General features: G+C 46.2%; 1 protein-coding gene across 3 annotated transcripts in view; it reads right to left on the reverse strand.

Annotated features, from left to right (window-relative positions):
* Positions 1–17,309, reverse strand: part of BRD3 (bromodomain containing 3) — a 52,246-nt gene extending 34,937 nt beyond the window's left edge. For 2 of the 3 annotated variants that reach the window (XM_019540902.1, XM_019540903.1), the window contains exon 1: positions 9,372–9,537. The gene's annotated coding sequence lies outside the window, so the exon portion shown is untranslated. Of the gene's footprint in view, positions 1–9,371; positions 9,538–16,794; positions 16,865–17,211 lie in introns of those variants that run through there. The other variant, XM_019540904.1, reaches the window with a different exon arrangement.
* Positions 17,310–22,055: the final 4,746 nt, after the last annotated feature.

Genomic DNA, 22,055 nt, shown 5'->3' on the forward strand with positions numbered 1-22,055 from the left:
AACCTTGCATTTTTCGGTGTTAAACACCATCAGGTTCTCATCTGCCCATTTGCTGAGCTTGTTCAGGTCAGCCTGGATCACTCGCCTATCTTCTGGCGTGGATGCTTTGCAAAGCCAGCAACACATGATGGCACTGAGCATTCAACCCTCAGACTCTTGGAAACAGCCTGGACTATTTTAGGTTGGAAAAGGTTTTGGTTTTTTTTTTTCTTCCTAACATACCTTGGCATTAATCCAAGCCCCAGGTGATGCACACATGATAGGAACATGTGTGTACATCCAGGAAAGCCTAACACAGCAGCACCCACAAAGAGCTCAGCACTCCAGGTAGATTACTGGAGGTTTCCACCATCGCAGTTTTCTCTTGCCTCTGAAGGTGAACTTTGCACTGCTCGTAGCACAAAGGTAAATGCTTTGACGAAATCAGCTGGCTCTTTCTTCCCCTTTTCCATCTGAGTGCTGAGCCCAGAGCGCTTTTAACAAGAAACACCGCACACTCGCTTGGATTTGGCTGCATCTTACATTGGGAAATTACAGGCAGCCGTTCCACTCCAGTTACCAGGAGCGGTCAGAATGGTTTCCTTTCCCGTCTTCCAGCTCTCTAAGAGAAGAGACGATGGACGGAGAGCACTTTGGGGAAAAATAAAAACAGAAAGATGGGCCTACAGAATGATTGAGAGAGTCCTGCTAGCCTGGCAAAGAGTTAGAGAAGGATGGCGAGGACTCTAGATTGGACCTCTGAAGATCACGGTTGAGTCCCTGACCCTGCTAGCACTATGTGGCTCTGAGCCAGTTAATTCATCTCTCTGCCTCAGCTACCCATCTGCGAGACAGGGAGAACGGCACTTTCCTAGCATACGACTAGGAAAACTATTTTGTTGCGTGCGTGTTTGTACAGCACCAAGCACGAAGGGATCCAGTCCGTGACTTGGGGGCAGGGGGGCGATTAGGGATTAGCGGGGGAACCTATGGTCATGCAAATATTAACGGTTTGGGAGGTGTTCATGTACTGCAGCAACGGGAGCCATGTTAGAACGGAGTTAGGCTTCACTGTTCATTTATAAAGAGGATCATTAATTGTCAGCTGAAGGGGTTGAAAAGCTAAAATTGCCATTGGCCAAATTCTTTCCATTGGACTTTAGTCCATACAGCCAAATTCAACTTATAGCTGGCCTTCTTTTTACGAGCACAAATGCAGCAGGCAAAAAAAAAAAAAGCACCAGAACAGTAATGAAAGGGGCACTGAGCAGGCAAGGGCTATGCAAAAATCATTCAAGTCCTGCCTTTTCTTTATTCGAAGACCTGTCCCAGCCACATACATCCAATAACCCAGATGCTGGCTAGTACTGATTATTATAACCTGGTTACACATAGCACTTGCTAATGCCCTTGGGAGAGCCAGAGACAGTCCTAGAGGAGGCTGAGGAGTCCTCGATTGCTTCTCAGCTCAAGGCTAGTGCTGATATAATTAAGACCAAGAAAGAGAGCGAGAACTACATACTGGCTTGCAAAGGAACATTTGCCAGACACAACATTACTACTGTGCTAGTCAATAGAGAAAATAACTTCTTTAAACCAAAAGAAATCTCACATGTGCTCTTTGTGTTTCTAATGGACTTGCTTTTTTTATTCTTAAAAAGTCCCAAGTTAAAAAGCAAGTACAGGTCTGGGCAACCAGTGATAGCAACTGTTCTCTCTGACTCTGTATGAGCCTAGGATTTGCAAATGAATCAGCCGAATGTTAATGTTGGGGTTTTCAAATGAGCGCAGCATAATAATGACAACCGAGTCCCACCTGAAGAGCTGGGTTTCGAGTTCCTTTGGGGAAAAAAAGGATAAAAGCACAGGCCTACAAGCACAAGCCTTCCCCAATTCATACTAAAAACAGGTAGACCCAATACAAGACTATACTGAACTTTACCAATTAGTGAGAAAAATCAACCAGGTAAATAATTGAAGAGGCCGCATCATCTCAAGGCACACTTTGTTACAGGTGCTGAACAAGTAATTTAACTTTAATGATGGACACTTCATTATAGCATCCTGAGTATGTTTTAGGAGTGAGGAAAACCCTGGCTTGATCTGCCCACAGAAAGGTGTGCCGATTCCACTGAAGTGGTTTAGAAACCGATTGTGTTAACTTGGCACAGACCTTTTGTGTGGATGCTCGCAAATCAAGTTAAGAGGGCCTTGAGTCAGTGAGAGATCAATTATGCCCTTATCTACACTTAAAAGGTTTGCTGGCATAACTACACTGGCAAGCACCAAGACTGCAGTGCAGGCATGGTTTATACCAGTGAAAAAGTATTCACTTGGCTGACAACTTATGCCAAGTGTCTGAACAAAATCAGCTCTGCTGCCCAAAGGACTGTTTTGTCCCAGCTTATACTGCATCCACGTAAGGGCTTTTGCCAGCACAGAAAAGAGAGAGAGGAAAAAAAAGAAGGGGGGGGTGGGAAACAAAACCCCACATCCCTCCTTAAAGCTAAAATGACAGAATTGCAACGTAGATGCTAAAGACACTCCTTGCTGTGTATAGTTTTGGACCAGCATAACTATTTTACCAAGGCGGAGTGATTTTTTTTTTTAAATTGATAGTTATGTCAGTGCAACTTCCAGTTATACTTGTTAATGATGCTGTATCTCAGTAGAAACTTATTTTCCCATATAAAAAAAGGTCATGGCAATACCATATATTGATCATAGCACCAGCAGGACTGCATCCACACTAGATTAGTTGTACTGATCATGCTGTACCAAGAGGATGACTTTAGTACCAGGTGCATGCAGTCAAAGCATTAAGCCAAAATAACAGGTTCTGCACCCTGAAGGTGCATTAGTTTAAACCTTGATCCCTTTAAACTCACTCTGAATATGGTACAGATGTAAATTGGTCCGTGCAAGCAAAGCCTGGTAAAAGTCAACATAAAAGCCCTCTTAAGGTAGTTGAAGAGTCTACTCTACACAAAGGTAATACACATTTAAACCTGTTTCTAAACCAGTTTAAAGGATGTCTCCACACATGAAAATTGCACCAGGATAACTTAGGACACACATTGAAACCAATATGGCTGAAGGCTGTGTGGGAACGTTCTCACTTTGGTTTAAGAGTGGCTATTGTGGTTTGGCTTAAAGCTGATTAGGAGCAAGTTGAATAACATGAGGACTACTCTACAAAAGGGAAGTTACCCTCTAGTAAGTTAAGTTATGAAGTTACAGTGTACATACCAGACAACTCCCCACACCCAAGTAGACCATCTTTGTGCACATTAAGCTCACAAGTTAACTTACTCCACTTGGAAAATTCAAGGGTTTCTACATGAGGCATCAGTACAGAGCTGCAGACACACTGTAAATTCTTCTCTACCTTACTGTCCAGACAAGCCCCAAGCCCTGCCTACGCACAAAAGCTTTAATGAAGAACAACTAGCCTGGTACAAATACAATTATACCACTTCCATAATGTTTATTCCAGCCTCAGAAAAATAGGGCTGGAAGGGACCTCAAGACATCTAGTCCAAACTCCTTCTCTAGGCAAAAGCATCTGTCTTAACTATCCCAGACCAAACTTGGTCTAAACTGCTACCAACAGCAAAACTGTGTCTACAGCAGGCTTTTTACTGAAATAAGAGCATTCACATTGGCTTCAGCACTGGGGTAAGAGGTAGGTTTAGTTATACCAGTGCAGCTTTCTTATTTATGCAAGCCCCATGTCAAAGGACCTGAAGCTCTCAGTACTCCACAGCAGCATTTCTCAACCCATGGGTCATGATCCAAAAGTGGGCCCAAGAATATATGAAAGGGTCATCAACAAACTTCAGAAAAACAGATCAACACACTTTAAAAATGGATCCTCCTGTAAAGGAAAAATGTGGGAAACTTTTTCCAGCCTGCCAGGGGCTGCTTGGGGCTGGGGGGGAACAGGAGGAGGTGCCATATGCATGTGCACACGCATACATGCATGTGGCAGCCAGGCAGTGTGGAAAGTAGCTCCCCACAGGTAAGTCTCTAGGGCAAGGGACTCCTGCCCATGCCATGCTGGTCCAGCAAGGCTGCAGCCCCATGCCTGCTGTGGGTGCACAATTTGGGGGGGGACATATGCCCCCCCATGCCCCTCTCCCCCATCCCATACCTCGCGCAGCTAGTGCCTGGGGGCAAAGAGCAGTGGCTTGGGAATGTGGGGCACCAGCAGGGCTGGCGGGGGGCTGTTTCCTACTTTAACTGTTTACTGGGTCAGGACTGGCCATTGATGTTTACAAATGGGTCCTGGTACAAAAAGCTGAGAACCACTGTGCCAGAGCACTATTTCTAAGCCAGCTTTGTTCAACCTGCAATAGCAAAAGAGCTGTTCTCCATCCCCTAGCAAGGATGTGTTAGTGAAAACAGGGTCTGTGAAGGCCGTGCTAGGGACCCCTAACTCACACAGGTAAGTGTTAACACGCACAAGTAGTTTTGGGCTATGTCTGTGTTAAAGACTTCCGTAAGCACAGCTGTGTTGGGTTGCAAAGAGGGATCTATGCCAACAAAACCCCCAGAGTAGATATAGTCGCACTGGTAAACACATGTATTTAACAGCAGAAGTTGTTTTGCTTTACTGTACTGGTATAAAGCACAGCTTGGCTGGTATAGTTGTGTGTGCACTTGGAGCTCCATCCGTGTAGAAAATACTGGTGTTCCTACATCAGTCAAGAACACCAAGAATAAGCACAGTCCCATTGGCTTCACAAGGCCAGTGTGAATTCAGCAAAGTAGGCCTTTATTTTCAGGGCAGATGGGACCAAAGGGGGGCACCGATGAAGGAAACCTGCTTGAACCTACTCAAGATGCCCTACCAACCCAAGCCACAAAGTTTGGATCTGAACTTGCTCAAAGTTGGGATTTCATTCCTGCTCAAAACACTTCCCTTGGCCCATGTCAAAACTCAGTGAAACCACATGCAAAACAGCATCGGCTACACCTGTACCAGGGGAGAAAAGAGCTGACTTCCAGTCCTGATGAAGGAAAAAAAATGCACGCGAGTCACTTCTTTTAGAGGTTGCTGCTGAAATGTGTCTAGGTGTTACAGTGCCTGCTTATTTGGCTGAACAAAAGAAGAAGCTTGAAAGACCCCCCGGTCCTGGCAACATAGTAAAGGGTCTCAAAAATAGATGCAAGCATTTCTTCAGTCTGTCTTATCCATCATAACACTCGCATCCCAGAGAAAGATATACAGAAGGAGATGCACTGGCCAGCTTCACCAGCACATTCCTATGAATTTCCACATCACTTTTCACAGGAATTTGTTCTTAAATCCTTCTCTCTGAACAAGCAATGCCGTAAAACCACGTAAAAGGTATTTTCCTCACTAATATTGCATGGTTAGTGTTCCACAGAAAGGCTGACCTCTGGCAAGCTCTAATGAATAACAAAAAGCTAACGTCGCAGTAAAGTGCAACAGAACTAAAAGCCCGAGACAGGACATTTTGGAAGGACGTGTATTAAGCTCACTGAACAGCACAGCAAACAATGGTTCCTTGGTAAATCCCAGAAGCCTAGTGCTTACAGTAGCGTTCTGGACTATTACTGTAGTATAATGTGGTATTTTCCCTCTTTTTCTTTTTTTAAAGCGTACGGTTCGTGGTAATGGCTAGGAGACCTGCTGTGGATTAATGAATTTTGCAAATTAGCAACAAAGAAAAGCACCAGGATTAAAGAACGGCAATCAAGGATGCTGAGATGCCAAGTGTTTGCTGTTCATTTATTTTGATAAGTGTAGATTAGTCTGAATTTATAGTACTTGGAAGTTTACCAAAGAAGAGCTGAAGTCACATATTTGGTAAAAGTAACTAAGTCTTCTAAACGTGAGCCCTCACTACATGTCTCAGCTGCTGCTGTGGAATGAGGTTACTGGCACACACGTGCCGTCAGTGCAACCAACTGGGACTTGCACATTAGCCAAGTGAGCAGGACCAAGGCCACAGCAAGAGCTGGTTCGGACCCTGGTGCACAATGCAGAAGTTATATGCATCTTCTTGCGCGCCTGTAAGGAAGATGTCAACTACTCGAGTGTTAATGCAGACCCCAATCCTGCCTCTACACATAGGGATCATAGCTAAGACAATGGGTCTTAATGGGAACAGGGGCTCTGTCCACAATGAACAGATGGCAAGAGATGGGGCAACACTTTGGACTTTTTAGGTAGGAAGCTCTATTATAGTCTCCCTGTTTTATGCAACAAGAGCTAGATTGAAAGAAGATTCTGGGACAAAGCTTTGAAACATGAAGTTTTTTACCCAAGAGATATGGGGCTTTGCATTATTATTAGAAAACATCCTTAACTTCATCCAGCCGTTAAGTTACAGCTGTGGTTTCCAAGGGGTTTCATTTGCAGGCACTGTCGCAAAGCCAGATCTGCTTCAAAATAAAATGTGAAAGACTATTGCTGCCAACATCATGAACCAAAGTCATGCCACATTAGAAGAAAGAAAAAGCACAAACCATCCGAGCTGCTGTTAAAAAAAAAACACACACACAAAAAACAAACAACCCAACAACCCAGCTACGAGTAACATTTTCAAAAGCCTCCATGTAGGGCAGGAGTCCTATTTTCATAAGTGACTTGTTTCCTTTGAGCCTAAATCTTACTGGAACTCAGTAGGACTCAGACTCTCACAGGCTGAAGTCTCTTCTGAAAATAAGACTCAGGCTCCTAAACCACATAAGCATTTTTTCTTTTTAAATTTTAGCAGCAATCGTGTCTGACAGGCCCTTCTGTGTGAATAGTCACTGCCTGTGCACCGCGTTCTTCGTGGACGGTGTAAAAGGCAGCAATGCGGTCAGACTTCTTGTGACATAACAACAACAATAATCCTCCACCCGAGCCCCCTACCCTTTTTTTTTTTTTTTTTTTTAAGCAAACAGTTTGAAACATCAAACACTTGTATTTTTAACTGAAGCAAGAAAGGAAAAAGGAAAATCATCTCAGGAGTCAGTCTTAGTCACTGGCAAGACTGCGAGCCGTAAAAAAGAAAGCTTCTGGGCAGGAAGCTACACACTTCAGCAGGGGCCTTTATGTACATTCTTTCAAACTCCTGAGCTAACAAAATATGAAATATGGGACCCTTTGGAGCGATCCTAGTCTACTAACCCTACCATGTGCAGATGAAGAGAACATGCAGCGTGTGCAATAAATTCAGCTTTCCTTAAAGTGCCATATTTAAAGCAATACACTGCTTGCATTGCTTGTAAACTCACCAAGCTGATATGTAGCTTGAAGCACACAAGTTTATTCTGTGCTCTTGTCTCCCCCTCAAAGAATGCAGCACATATTACTGGCAACCCAAGGCCTCTCTGAGACCTTGCCTTATATCCCAGGGTGAATTCAGGACAGTCACAGCTCTAAACTCAAAACTCTCCCCATGTCTGAAGAAGGACGTTTGTGCCCAAAAGCCTGCGGAAACGAAATTATCAGACCAGCTGAATAGCTGGAAAAAAGACAGCACATCTACCCAAAGAACCTTGTCAGCCTTACGTCTAAAATTTCCAGTTGAATGTACAGGCAGTTCCTTTGTGCTGCTCACATAACCTGGAAGGCAATAAAAATACTAACTAGCTTGTCAAAAAAAACAACTTCTCTTCCCCCAGCAGGGGACAGCAGGTGTGTGTGGCTAATTGTGCTTTCCCCTAACCTACTATTACATAATGTCAAGTAGCTTAAACTGGAAACAGATTTGGGGTTAAAAAACAAACAAACATACAACTCATGTGATATTTCACTCCAATTCTAAATTAAGAAGAGGTACATCCATGCTATAGGAAAAAAAAAACAACAACCGATGAAAGGGAACGCATTCCTGCTTGCCATGGGTATTTTTCTCTAAGGAACTTCCTACATTTCCCATACAACCTGTGCCCACGCTGCACGGGCTTTGAGAGTTAGTTAAGTCTGGAGATGAGACAACCGAGGGTGGGGGTTTACATTAGTCTTCAGATACCTGAAGGGCGATTACAGGGAGGATGGGGGTGGGGGTGGGCTTTTTTCTGTGGCTGTAGAGCGGCCGGGGAAATTGAGATGGGAGATGCTCTGCTGAGAGTGGTCAAGCGCTGGAAGACGCTGCCTGGAGAAAGAAGCCAATCTCCATCTGCAAATTTTCAAGAGCAAGTTAGAAGACGCTTGGCCGGGATGGTCTGGTGAGCAATGGCCTTGCCTTGGGCGGGGGGCTGGACCACATGAGGTCAGCTTAGGATCCTTATGGCTTTCATCCGCTCCCAGGGCGATGCAGGCAACCCAGACACGGCAGCAATGGGGGGCAAGGCTGAAAAGTGAAAGCGGCTCGACTGCAAGCTGTGGCCAGTCCCCACGTTCAGGTGCGAAACGCAACCAAATACTCAAGCGGCGAGGCACACGCCAGGACAGGACACCAGCTCCCGCATCTCAAGGCAACCCGCCCGCCCTTCACTCCAGGCACACATCCCGGCTTACACCAATTGCACACACACACGCCGCCACCCCGCAAACACATGCTGCCAGGGGTGCCACCTGCTCCCCTCCCTCTCCGGGCTGGGGAGCGAGCGAAGCCATCCGTCAAAGCTGCAGCCAGCCCCCACCCCACCCCACCCCTTCCTCCCGCTGGGCACCCCCGGGCAGGGGAGCCGGGTGCAGTTGGCCGGGGGCTGCACTGAACAAGCCCTCGTGCAGCTGGCGAGCGGGGGCTGCACCGACTGGCCCTCGCCTCGCCGCGGCCCGGCTCGCCGAGAGGGGCTGCTTTGTGTCGTGTGGGTTTTGTTTAAAGCAAGCCCGCAGCCCTCCCCCGTGCCTCGTCTCCCCCATAATTTTCCCCTTTAAAAGATGGCGGGCAGAGAGAGAGAGGGAAAAAAAAATCCCTTCCGTGAGGGAGATGGGCTGCGCTGCACAAACTCCAGCCTGTGCCTCTCGCGGAGCTGGGAGGGGAGAGCGGTAGGTGGGTGGGAAAAAAAAAGAAAGAAGGGGGGGAGGCAATAAAAGAGGCAGGAGCTCAGTGCAAACATCCCCGGAGCTGCCGCCTGGGCAGGGGAAAAGGGGAAGGAGGAGGAGAGAAGCAGCGGCCGCCCTGGAGCCGGAGCCGGAGCCGGGGCCGGGGCCGGAGCCCTCCAGCTGGCTTTGTTACACTGCTGCCATGCACAAAGGCTGCGGAAGCCTTGTTCTGCCTTGCCTTAGATCATCATTATTATTATTATTTTTTAAATCAGCATTGGCCTTGCCCCAAATGGGTTTTGCATCCGTGCCCCCGCCCTCCCGCGGAACAAAAAAAAAAAAATTAAAAATAAACAATAAAAAACCCCACAACAACAACAAGCCCGGCCCGCGGCTCGCGACGCGCCCAACAAAGAAAGGGGAAGATTAAATAGATTACTTTGCCCCGGCGGCTCCAGCAACGTTTGCCCGATAGTCCCCTCCAGTTGCTCTTCTTTTTAGCCTCGGCAAGGCAGCATAATAGATGCGCTGAGGCGGCGGAGAGCTCATGCGCCCGGGCGCGAGGCCATGTGGGCAAGGTAGTTTTTGCGAGCGGCGCGGGACAGCACCGCCGCCACCCGCCGGACTACAGCTCCCAGCCTGCCCCGCGCTCCGCCTCCCCCCGCCACTTCCACCCTCCTCCTCCCTTGGACCAGCGGGCAGGAGTGGGGTGATCCACGGGGCAGGGTGGCATCGCCACGCGCTCCCCCGAGGCACGGGGCCCGAGCCTGGCTTGGTTTCTGGAGGGGCGACGAGGACCTGCCTTGCCCCCAAGGGGTGGAGGGGACGCGCAGGCTTGCCCCTCTGCTGCTCTGGCTTTCCAGTGAGGCTGGAAAGGTGCAGGCTCCCCTCGGAGCGGCCCGATGCTTTTATCCCCCCCACCCCGTTACCTCCTGGTTGCAACTTGAAACCCATCTCCTCTAAGCTCCACGGGTCTCTTATTCTGGTTTGCATTGGCTAATGCACACTCACAGTTATTATGCAACAACCAATACAAGCTGCAACCACAAGAGCATGCAGCCAATGCCAACTATTTCTAGCGTGCCAGGCAAGGCAAAAAAAAAACCAAAACAAACCAACAACAACAAGAAGCAGCCAACAAACCAAACCTGTGTTACGGGCTGCACAGGTGGGTGCCTTGTATCCACAGGTATCACGACCATGATAAAATGAGCCAGCCACCACAAGCCCTGAAAATAGAGTTGCACTTTAATATAAACGCACCGGTTGGGAGGGTGAAAAGGAGTGTTAACAAGGGTTGAGCAGCACTGGAAGAACGGAGAAGTGCAAAGCAACAGCGAAAGAGCTGAGGAAGATCAGTGGACGGACACACTCAGCAAAAGACCGGCGTGCAAACCTAGATCTTGCTCTAACTGGACACAAGACCCAGTTGCTGCAGCACCCAGTAAAGTGGAGCAATTCAAAAAACAAATGGATCCAAGGGAGACATTTGAACGCCAGTGTGTAAGTGGTAGTTAAGGGATTTCTCTCTGGGCACACCAGCAGAGCCTGCCACACCGCTCTTCAGCTATAAACAGTCAAGCAACGATGCTATTTTGTCAGGCTGTTATAACCATAAGGTGGAGGCACTTTCATAGATGGAAGGGCCACATAAGGTCATCTAGTGCAGCATCTCTCAACCCATGGATCACAAGAATATATGAAAGGGTCACGAACAAACTTTAAAAATGGATCAAACAAAGCTCCAGGCTCTGAGAGGCTGCTTGCCCCCCCCATGCCCCACACCCCCCTGTCCAGGAGTCAGGGCTGGGAGTGAGGGGAGTTTCTACTTAAACTATTTATTGGGTTGGGGCCGGCCAATGGTGTTTACAAATAGATCCTGGTACAAAAATGGTGGAGAACCACTGCACTAGATTACTGGTTCTCCACCATTTTTGTACCAGGACCCATTTGTGAACACCAATGGCCCGTCCTGACCCAGTGCCTCCCACCCCCAAGCCCCTTCCTTCCAGTGTGCGGGGCAGGGCATGGGTGTTGGGCATGGCAGGGCCCCTTCGCAGGCTGGAGCTCTGCCAGCCTGCAGGGGAAAACCCACCATTTCCCACATTTTTCGGCTTTAAAGGAGAATCCATTTTAAAGTTTATTTGTGATCCTTTCATATATTCCTGCGACTCGGGTTGAAAAATGCTGCTCTAGGGCAGCCTCCTGCTCAGTCAGGATTGTTCCCTCACTAACTCATCCTAGCATTTTGAAGTTTCCAGGGATGGAAATCCTACGGCTTCTCTAAGTTGCCTGTTCCAGTGCCCAATCATCCTCATAGAGAGAGAGTCTGTTTCATTTGAAGCAAACTTGATTGATCAAAACCTGGGGGGAAAAAAGAGGACCTGGATAGCCCCTTAACTAGGCACCCCTTCCAATCTAGTTGCTGCCCTTCTTGAGACTAAATAGGCACGACCTGTGTAATGCTGCTGGGATTGGTTTGGGGTATGACTGGTATCATAACATGAAAGAGAGTTGTTTACTCATGAAGCTTAAATGGCAATTAACTCAAATGAGCTCTGATGGCAACAAGGCAAAGTGTCAGTTCAGGTAATTCACAGATACTTAATACATGGGACAATGGGTTTTGTCCATCTGTAAGGTTTAGGGTTTGCTGCCAGATAAAACACTCAAATTCAAATCAAGCCCACTGATAGACTAATCCCTGGAATGAATAGCATTTGAACTGAGGGAGCCACAATTAGTTTATAGAGGTTATTACAGACACCTAAGTGAATACCCGTGGGGTGATGAGAGAGGGAGTTTTTAGCACATTTTATCTCAGCTACTTCACAGGTATGTAAAGTGGGACAATGGGCTTGTACTAATATCCCTGGAACAAAAGGCTCTCCCAAGGAAGTTTCCTCTGCTACCCTTTGAGGCCTAGGATTGTAGAAAATGCAGGTGTGAAGGGACCTCAGGAGTCCAACCCCCTGCTCAAAGCAGGACCAGCCCCAGCTACATCATCCCAGCCAAGGCTTTGTATAGCCAGATCATAAAAACTTCCAAGGATGGAGATGCTGTCACTTCCCTGGGTAACCTGGTCCAGTGCTTCACCACTGTCCTAGTGAGAAAGTTTGTCTTAATATCCAACCTAAATCACCTTTTCTGCAACTTGAAGCAGTCCTATCTCCTCTGTACCTACAGAGAAAATGTTTTTGGCTCAAAACAGATGTGAGGTCTATCCCAGGTCTGATTTTCCCTGGGTTCAACCAGCATCACAGCAGGCTGGGGACAGTCCTTGATGCATACAGCTTGAATGGGAATTAACATTTTTCCTGGGACAATTAGGGCTATCTTGGTACCTCGCAGGTACTTCACTAAGTACTTATAGTGGGACAATGTACTCTAAGATCCCAAAATAACAGGCTTTGTCCTGGGAGAAATCTGTTTTTAGCCTTTGTAATCACCCCTCAGGTATTTGAAGACTGTAATCAAATCCTCCTTATGGTCTTCTCTTTCCCAAACTAAATAACCCTAGTTCTTTCAGTCTTTCTTCACAGCCCTTGACTTGCAAGCCTCTAATCACTTTTATCACTCTCCACTGGACTCTTTCTAATCCATCTGAATTGGTCTTGAAGCACAGGGCCTGAAACTGGACATAGTACTCCAGGTAAGGCTTCATGTGCTGCCTACACTAGAATAATCACTTCCTTTGATCTGCAAATGGCACTCCTGTTAATAAAATTCAAGGTGGTGTTGATTTTACAACAGTAACACACTGTTGAGTCATATTCAGCTCTGCCTATGGTCCACTATAACCCCTGGGTCCTTCTCTGCAGCACGTTAGCAAAGTTACTCCCTGGATCACGCTTTCAAAGACTTTCTAAAAGAACATTGCCACTGCAACCTTTGATGAAGTTGCATCTCTTTGTACAACCCAAACCCGTCCTTCTTCATGCAGATGAGCAATCAGTAACAAAAGGATAGGCAGTGATCATTACCATTTTCATCTCCCTCCTGTCTTAGATCCCAGTCCTGGAATCACATCTGTTGCTCATACCACCAAAAGCGGTGGGATCCCAACACAAGTGGAAGTGTTCACAAAATTGGGTCTGTAGTCATGTTATCATCATTCATTGTTCAACAGTCCCTCCATATATCGTATAATGTCAGAGAGAGGTTACAGAACAAAATGGACCTGCTGAAATTCTGACAAACAATAGGCAACAATATGAACAATATGAAACATATTTACTTCCATTAAATTCTGGAAGTGGGGGGGGTGTTGTGCTTTTTTTAATAACTGAATCAACTGTACAGCTGGAAAAGTGTGTTAGGTAAACTTTGGGGCACGAAGCACCCTTCTTCAGAAGGAAACACGCTGGCAGCAGAAAAGAAGAAAGCAACACAAAGAGGGTATACGTGCAATTGCCATGTCAGACTAGAATAATCCATTTGACAGTTTAGATTTCTAGATTTTTTAGCCTGGTAGAATTTACCAACCTAAGCACAAATACTCTCCTTTGTACTATAGAGATAAAGATACTCTGTTTGATCATGAGTTACAAATATACCTGTGCTGACTTAGCTGAACGTTGCAAGGTTGTTCCATATTGTCAACCTTTCCTGGCTTGCAAATGTTAACTATAACTATTAGTCCAAATATGGAGGATTGCTTAATTAGGCAAGGAGATTTACATCTTTTACCTGAAAAAGCAGCAACAGAACAACTGGCCATAACATATTAATGGTCTGATTTTCATAGGTGCTGAACCTTTAAGTCCCATTGACTTGAACAGAAATTCTCAGCACCTCTGAATAGCAAACCAATAACCAGTATGCCCAAACTCCAAATTAATAAAGTAGGCCTTTCAGACCAACGATTTCCAGCTTTTTCTTCATAACTAGGCAGGCTGGAAACTAACTTAAAAACAGCAAAACGAACAACAAACTGCGGAAAAATGAAAGCTGAGCTTTTAATGGCCTTGCAGGACTTAAGGAGCAGGGACTTAGTGAACACCATATGTGGACAGCACTTCCATTAAATCATGTCTGGTGGCTGCACCGAGTGCTGCGCTCTGAACTGCAACATGAAGAGTGGCCCATTCAGAACCAAGCATCCCACACACAACATCATGAATTGGGTGGGAAGGGGAAAGAAGAAGAATAATGACCGAGAAAAGTTGATAGATTGTTTTTGCCAAACCTCCACCATCCTATTGGAGTGAACTGCTTCTTCCCAGAGTGTCAGTCTCATGTACGTGTCTGTTTGCCATAAGGAAATAAGCTCAGCTAGAAACCTCCATGGAGAGAAGAGAACAAATGGGACAGGTAGATTTCAGCCTGAAGCTTGCAAAAATCACATAATTAATAATAACCACAAAGCTCTAAGGGGCCATGATCCCACGAGCTGTTCTGTGCAGATAGGCCCAGGCACATGCATGAAATCATTGAGTTCAGTAGGGCTGTACAGAGAGCTTTTGCCCTAGATCAAAGCATTGCCTGTTGCTTAAGTCACTTTAGCAAGTCAAACCTCATTTCAAAGCGGTAGAAGATCATAAGCATCTCATTGTGAATTTACTGATCCTGCAGTCCTAGCATAGAGTTAACCGTCATGAGTCTTGCCACTGGTCTGTTTAGCGTGAGATATGCTTCCTCCAATAGCGATCTTAATCTGCTTTTAAGCAAAGAAGGGTCTTGCAGCCGAAAGGCTGGGAAGGTGTGAAGAAGAACTGGCTTCTAATTTTTGCTTTGCTACAGCCTTCTTGTATTACCTTAGCAAATCAATTAATCTCTGTACCTCAGTTCCCCACCTGCACTGGAGAGATAAAATTTGTGGCCTGAGAATTGGGTAGATGGAGCATTAAACATGACAGATACTGCTTGTACATGCCCTGATGCTGTTTGCCATCAGCTTCTGGAAAACCAGGAAATACTGTGTTCAGGTAAACACCAACTGTATTCTGCACCCTGCCTGGCTCAAACCATGCCCCATCCATCTCTCCAGACAATAAGGGGCCCCAAGGGAACACAGCAGGTGGGTACTACTGAGAAACAACCAGGCTGTTTTCACAAGGAGGAAAAGCTGCCAGTGCCCCCTCCAGTGCCTGACCCCTCCCTCTACACAGGTGTTGCCATAAGACCCCTTTTACAGGGATAGCATGAAGTTTTAGGATGCCTTGAACAGCAGCTTGGTGTTACAGAAGCTGGATTAATCCAACAAGCAAAAATGGTCCTAACATAGCTGGTGCCTGACAAGGCAGCACAGGCTGTAAGTCAGGACAAAATTAATCAAAAATATTATTATTTGCTAGATGTGCAACTCTGCACAGGACACCATCTTAAGGCCCTGGGACTATCATGTTTCATCCTAAAACACACAAGTCACTCACTCTCCTACCTCCACCTGTCAACTTGCGTCTCGATGGACATAGCTGCAGCCTTGCAGAAAAGTGTTTTCCAGGTATAGCTTAAGACCTGGACTTCACAAGAAAGCTGTACACGCTCAGAATAAATATTAGCCTTTGAATCTACCTGCTCCAAGAAGTTTTGCCTACTGTTTCTTCCTGTTGCATGCAAGAAGGCAAAAGGAGGAGAACCCCCCCACAACATCCAACAGCTTTTATTATTATTATTATTTTAATTCACAAAGCTGAGAAGAACTCCAACCATTCTGGTTTCAACAAAAGCATTCTGATTAGCCTCTGTGGTTCCTTTTAGTCTCACCTTTAGTTACCCAATTAAGCCCTCCTTAATTATACACCTGCAGTGTGTATTTATTCTTCCGCACGCCACTATAGCTTTTAACCCCTTGCATCCTTCCAGACAGTCTGCTTATACACTGCCCTTGGAAAAGATATTCAACCTGTGCGAGGGACAATGTGCTGGGCAGTACACGACTGTTAGCACTCAGGGTTCATATTAAATCAATTTACAATCTGTAAAGAGAAACAAAAAACCATACCTGGCTTTAGATTAGCACAAAACAAAGCGTATGCAGCTACACTCAGACCACTGCAATAATATGATAGGAACAGAGAGTCTGTAGGACTGGATCAGGACTACAGTCTGTATGGCCCAGCATCTTGCCTTGTGCAGTGTTAGATGCTTCAGAGGAAGATACAGGCATCCTTGCAGTAAGAGATGGGGCACAAAGGTCTGATCCTAACCCCTGATGTCTAGAAGACAGGAATCTAGGAGCCAGGTCTAGTCATGCTCTCATGACTAACCTGCCAAGGAAGCTTCAGGAAGCCTTGTCATCGAGCTCTCCCATCCACAAAACCTCAACCTTCAGGACCTGTGAAGTCTGTGGAGCTTTGTGCACCAAGGCCCCGGGGCAGATCCTATTACCTTGGCTTCCATGCATTGCACAAGATGGTACTGTATGCAGTAATTGGGGAACTTATTCAGCTGAAGTCAAGTACAGGAAAAAAAAAGTGACCAAAAATGAAACTGAGAAATGCTGCATAGGGAGTGAGTCAGGTAATGAGGAGGAACTCACAGGCAGGAATTGTATTCAGGGGATAAATGCTTGGTGTCGCAACACTGAGTAGCATTCCCTGCATAAGTATGATTGCTCAGGTTGGTAAGGGTTACTTGTCTGGGGATGGATGACTAGATCAGCAGCAAAGGTTGAAAACAGGTAATTATAGTGTACTTTTCTATAGCACGTGTCATCTGAGGATTTCAAAGCACTATAATAATCAGCTTGAGAGTTTTCTGAGGCACATAAATATGAATGTCCCCATTTTACAGCTAGTAAAGTTGAGGCAAAGAGAAGTTAAGGTGACACAGAGAATCAGGGGAATAACCAGGGGGAGGACCCAGATGTTCTGACTCACATCCCCTGAGCTGAAACCATTCAACTATGCTACCCTTACCTTTCTGTAGTAGTCACTGTGATGAAGGGCAGGAGGAAATGGAGCTCCCTGAACAGGCTTCTAACAGGCTCTGTTAAATGGGAGAGCAGGAAGGAATCAGAGTTACTGAAGCCCCTAAGAGAGCACTACCAACTAACCTCCTAATCATTAATCTGGACCCACACAGAGCATCAAGGTTGCAGGGCAGTATGGGGAACATGGTGGAAGCAGGTGGAAAGGGATAGAAGTCAGATTCTCTCTCTCAGAGCCTTGATCAGAGTTGAAGCTTTCAGCTGCCCCTGTGATCCCAACAATACAGGAGGAAAATTATTCAGTGCTGGCAGAGGAGAAAAGAATAGTTTCTTCTTGCTTAACTTTTCAGGCCTTGCAAAGGGCCCCTTTCCAAAGGCTTCCCTGTTCGTTGCTTCTTCCACATACCTTTCATGGCTGTGGCAGGGGAGCTAGCTGTGCCGGACACAGGTATATGCACAAGGGAATATTTTACAGGCATGCAACAGCCATTGCTTGCCCTGGAGGAATCCATTTGGGAAACAGGAATTTGGGCAGACGGTGCAGCCAAGGGGAGGAAGTCAAAGGATTCTTTCTCCCTTGCTAAATTCCTCCCCTAAGCTCCCCCTGGCGCTCTGCTCTACCTATTGCATTCACTCGCTTCTGCTTCATTCAAGGGCATTAGATGCAATCCAGTTTTGCAAACACTGCTGAGCCTCAGGTTTGGTCCTGTAAGGTGCTGATAGGTCTGACCCAGCCAAGCCCTCCACTTTAATTCAATGAGATTCCTTATACAGTTCAAGATGACAACACAAATTACCAAAGCAGCAAAAGGGAACTAGTGTTTACTCCTGCTAATCAATGTGTGCAGGATCTGGCCCTCCAGATGCCTATAATAACTGGGAGCCAAGACAGCTATCAGCTCCCTACTGCTCCGTCTGTCCCCTGCCTCCTCCCAAGGTGGTTTGGGTGGATTTTATTAATGAATCCCAATCACTTTCCAATGCTTGGATGCTTTAGTTCATAAGGCTCCTGGTTTGAGGTTCTGCACCTTAGCCCATTTTTCTTTTGACTGCCAGACTATTCTTGTGTTGGAGTGACATTTCCCCTGCTCTATTTTATATCTTGTTCAGTTGAGAAAATAGCAGACACCATGGGAGACTAAAGCCTCAATTGTATAATGAGCTCCTCTTTTGGAGAGAGCTGTTTTTATCACAGCTGCAAACCAGGACCCATTAGGGAAGTCAGAGTTGTTGGTGGGATCAGAATTGAGGAAACTGCTGGATTTTAATCATGTGCCGGGACCCCAAGGCTCTTCTGAAAACACGCATCGTTCCATCAAGAGTCCAGCCTGTCGATCTGGAGACCATAGTCCTATAAAAAGTTTATATGGGAACCCTGTGTGCAGAACCAGGGGCAAAAACTGACCAAATCCTGCTTCCTTACTAAAGGTCATGTGTGCTCCTTTCCAATGAGCAAACGTTGGGAGCAAGGTAAGCAGGCTTCAGCTATACGTTTATTCTGGGGGAGGACTAGAAAAGTTGCAGTGTTTGTTTGTTTTCAATCCAAGAAAGAGTGTGTGAATACCATGTATCTGTGGTTTAGGAAAACCACAGCCACATTGTCAGCAATAACAGAGAATATGCAATCTGCTGCGGATCAAATGCTCTTTTAAAAAAGCACGGCAAGTACAGTAGGTCTAATATGCTACGTTTCATCACTAATTCCTTTCCCCGCCATTTCTGAGGATTATGGACATTTCTGATTGCTAATTTGGCCTGTTACACGTTCTCTTTTTTGCACTACCACAGACTCAAACTAATAAAGGCATTCATTCCTCCAGCACCTATACAAGCATATGATTTCACAGCATTTTGATGCATTTCCTTATTACTCGCTATTGCAAATATAAGCACCCACGTAAGTGTTAGTTTGCAGAATGGGGACCAGAAGTGAGCCAGGATCCACTGAAGTCAGTGGAAGTCCTTCTAGTCAGTTTAATGTGATTTGGATCAGACTTGCAGGACTCCATTCCAAAATCCCCATTCACATCAGTGACATCAGGACGAAGACCTGAGGCCCCAGTTCAGCATGGTACTTATTTATTTTAAATACCTTTAAAATTAATATTTAATAATTGTAGGATTGCATTTATTTATGGCCATAGGTGTCTTAACTTAATACATTATGCAGTGAGATCCCATCAGCACTTGAATACAACCACATCCAGCCACCTACAGAAGTGCATCCTTCCCACCGCTGCTATAGGAGACAGTACCAGCAAAAAAAAACCCCTCTCTAACTACAGTCTTTTGCAGCATGCAAGGAGGCCAAAAACTGCAGACTGTCAAGAAGTGGCACCAATGCCAGGGTCAGCAAATCTCCATAATCCTCCCCTGCCAGTCGCCTCCCCTTTGATGATAATGGGTATCCAGCTTGAATATCCTTCCTGGGTAGTATGGCTGGGAAAAAAGAGAGAGCTCCAGATCCGTAACTCATTTATATCACCCAGAGACCCATGCACAGTTATGGCAGATCCTGGGGCAGTGGGATGTCCCTGCTTAGTAACAGAGCTGCTGTTTTCTGCATCAGCTCCAGTCTCCAAATGCATAGGCATAACTTCAGGGCCTGAAGAGTCCTACCGAAAAAACAGGTTCTCAAAGTCAGGCAAGAGCCTCACATGAATGAATTGGGCCTATAGTAGTGAAAGAATAGGAACACAATATTTAAGAAAGGCCGATAGCATCTTCAGGGGTTGAATGCCGTTAAAATACTTGCTCCTTGTTAAGTTCTTTGAGATCTTCAGTTCCTGGAGAAATGGTAATAAATGTGATCATCCAAGATCATTGGAAGTGACTGAAGAAAGCCCTGAAACGAGGCAATGAGTAAGAGGGGTGAATACCTGCAGAGGGTATTCTCCAGCAAATGCAACAAATGACACTGTTCATGCCAAGGACAAATTGAACCAATATATATATAGTTTGAACATGACGAATTTTGGTCAAGAAAGAGAGAAAGCACCACTACAGTAAGCCCTTAGGCAAAGCCTGCCTGGGTTATAAACAAAAAAGGAGAACTTAACTGGGTCTGTCCCTGGAGAACGCGCGGCTTTTCTAACTGTTTCCGATCTTCAACAGCTTCCCCTCTGCATTAGGATTACAGGGTTTAATTCTTCAAATTCCTGCTCAGGGTTTAATTCTTCAAATTTCCTCAGCAAGCAAGAAAATCCCCCTTTCGTCTCCCAGCACCAGGGATTTTCCATTCCCAACTGCCACTGGAATTTTTGGCGTCGCAAAGATCTCTCTTTGTTCGGGGCCCAGCGCCTGTCACATGCTTTTTGCTTTTATTCTCTGTTAAACAAAAACAGCTTGTAGCAAATTTTGGGTCGTCTTTGCCTGTGCTGCAGGAAGGCACGGCTTTTCAGGCTAGTGCTTAGGTGCACGCTTAAGTGAATTGGTCTTAACCCCGGGCTGAAAACGAAGGGCTTCCCCGCTTGGGACTTGTGTGCGCAGAGCACTCTGCGTCTCGAGATGCATGTTTCAAGGCGCTGTCAAACTTTATGGCATTTGTGTGGCTTGGAAGTTGGACAGATTTCTTTCTTCTGAATGCAGGGTTGAGGCTGCAGCCTTTTCATCTTGGCTGTCTTGCACAAGGCCGCAGTAGGGTTTCTGTAACGCTGTCAACAGTGGTGCCACGTGTGCAGATTGTGTCTTCTCACAGATCTTCTGAACTGCCTTTTGAGACTCACTAAATATGGCTATCCCACAATTACAATGGAGCAAGAGGTATTATGAACGCCAACAGATGCTCTTCTTCCTAAGGGGCAGCATCGTTTAGGGGGAAAACATCACTGTGTTTGTCACCAGGGATTAAATCGTGTACATCCAGCCCCAACAGCTCAGCTTCCTCGCCAACTGAACTCTCTCTTTCATTCGGCAGCAGGTATCAACTTCCAAATCTATGAGCCGCTGTCTGGTTTTATTGCCCAACGTGCGGATTCCTCCTATCCCTTTGCAAAGATTGCAGCTTTCGATGAAGCGCTGTGCTGTCTGTTGAGCTCCGCCTTCATGCAGGACCCTGGCTGCCCAAAATGTTCATAATGCAGAGCGCTGTTTCAAAGCGTCCGTCTCCAGATCTCAGCCCATTCAGCATGACCTGCGCGTCTCTGTCAAGGCTGTGCCCAGTGGGGGACTCGTCTGGCATCGGTATAAAAGGACTACATCTGGTGCTTCCCAGTGGTTGGCCCATAGGTTCGGTTCAGCATCCCCAAACTCTTCCAGGAGCTTGTGGGCTTTATGCATAAATGATTTATGACTTTTAAGCCTCCTCTATATGGGTATTTAGTTAACAGTTGATGAGGCAGGTGGTTTTCATTTGAAACAAGCCATCAGGGAGGCACTGAAGATAATTGCTAAAGAAGGCCAGGGTGGGCTGTAAGAAGCCAACACAGTCACCAGATACAAACAAGACCCAGTTGAGCAAGCGTTTGGACTAGGCAGGTGCATTTTGCCTGCCTGGTTACAGTCACGGGAACAGGTCTGGAGACTCCCGGCCTCCTGTCGATGCACAGGCTAGATCCAGCAAGGCCCAGGGCAGCATGTGCACAGCCCCAGAGCTTGCCACGAGGCTGGGTCTGGTGCAGGCTGCCTTCCCCAGGCTTGGCGTCTGACCTTGTTCTGCTCAGGCCAGGCCTGTGCCAGGCACCAGCCGGGGAAGACATATCCTCAGGACTCAGGCGGGCCGGGCTTGGCCCTGCACAAGCCTGGAGATGGGAGTGCGGGCGCACGGTCATGCAGCACAAACTGTGTAATGGGTTTTTAGTACGTTTTGAGCTACCGAGCTAACCACACGGGTCACGTAGCAGAGTGTTGGAGGTGGATTTTATATCTATCCATCTATCTAGCTGTCTATCGATATATAAATATATCTAGCTATCTCTATCAGTAGCTAAATCTATCACTATCGATAGGTATATATGTATATATATACACGTGTCTCTATATCTATCTATATACATCTATTGCTATCTATTGATAGGTATATACCTCTATCAATCTATCTATATCTAGATAGATCTATCTATATTTATTTATATTTATCTATCTAGCGATCTATAAAAATACGTATTTTTGCAAAAAGAAAAGTAAAACCCCTGCCCAGCCCCAGTGGGAGCCACAGTCCTGCCCCACAGGCCCCTAAGGGGCTCATGTAGCAGCCCGGCTGCCCTCTATGCGAGCAGCTCTGGGGCTGACGCTTCCCCCACTGCTCTGCGA

The sequence above is a fragment of the Crocodylus porosus genome, unplaced genomic scaffold (assembly GCF_001723895.1).
Source record: "Crocodylus porosus isolate Cpor-Errol unplaced genomic scaffold, CroPor_comp1, whole genome shotgun sequence".
NCBI lineage: Eukaryota > Metazoa > Chordata > Crocodylia > Crocodylidae > Crocodylus > Crocodylus porosus.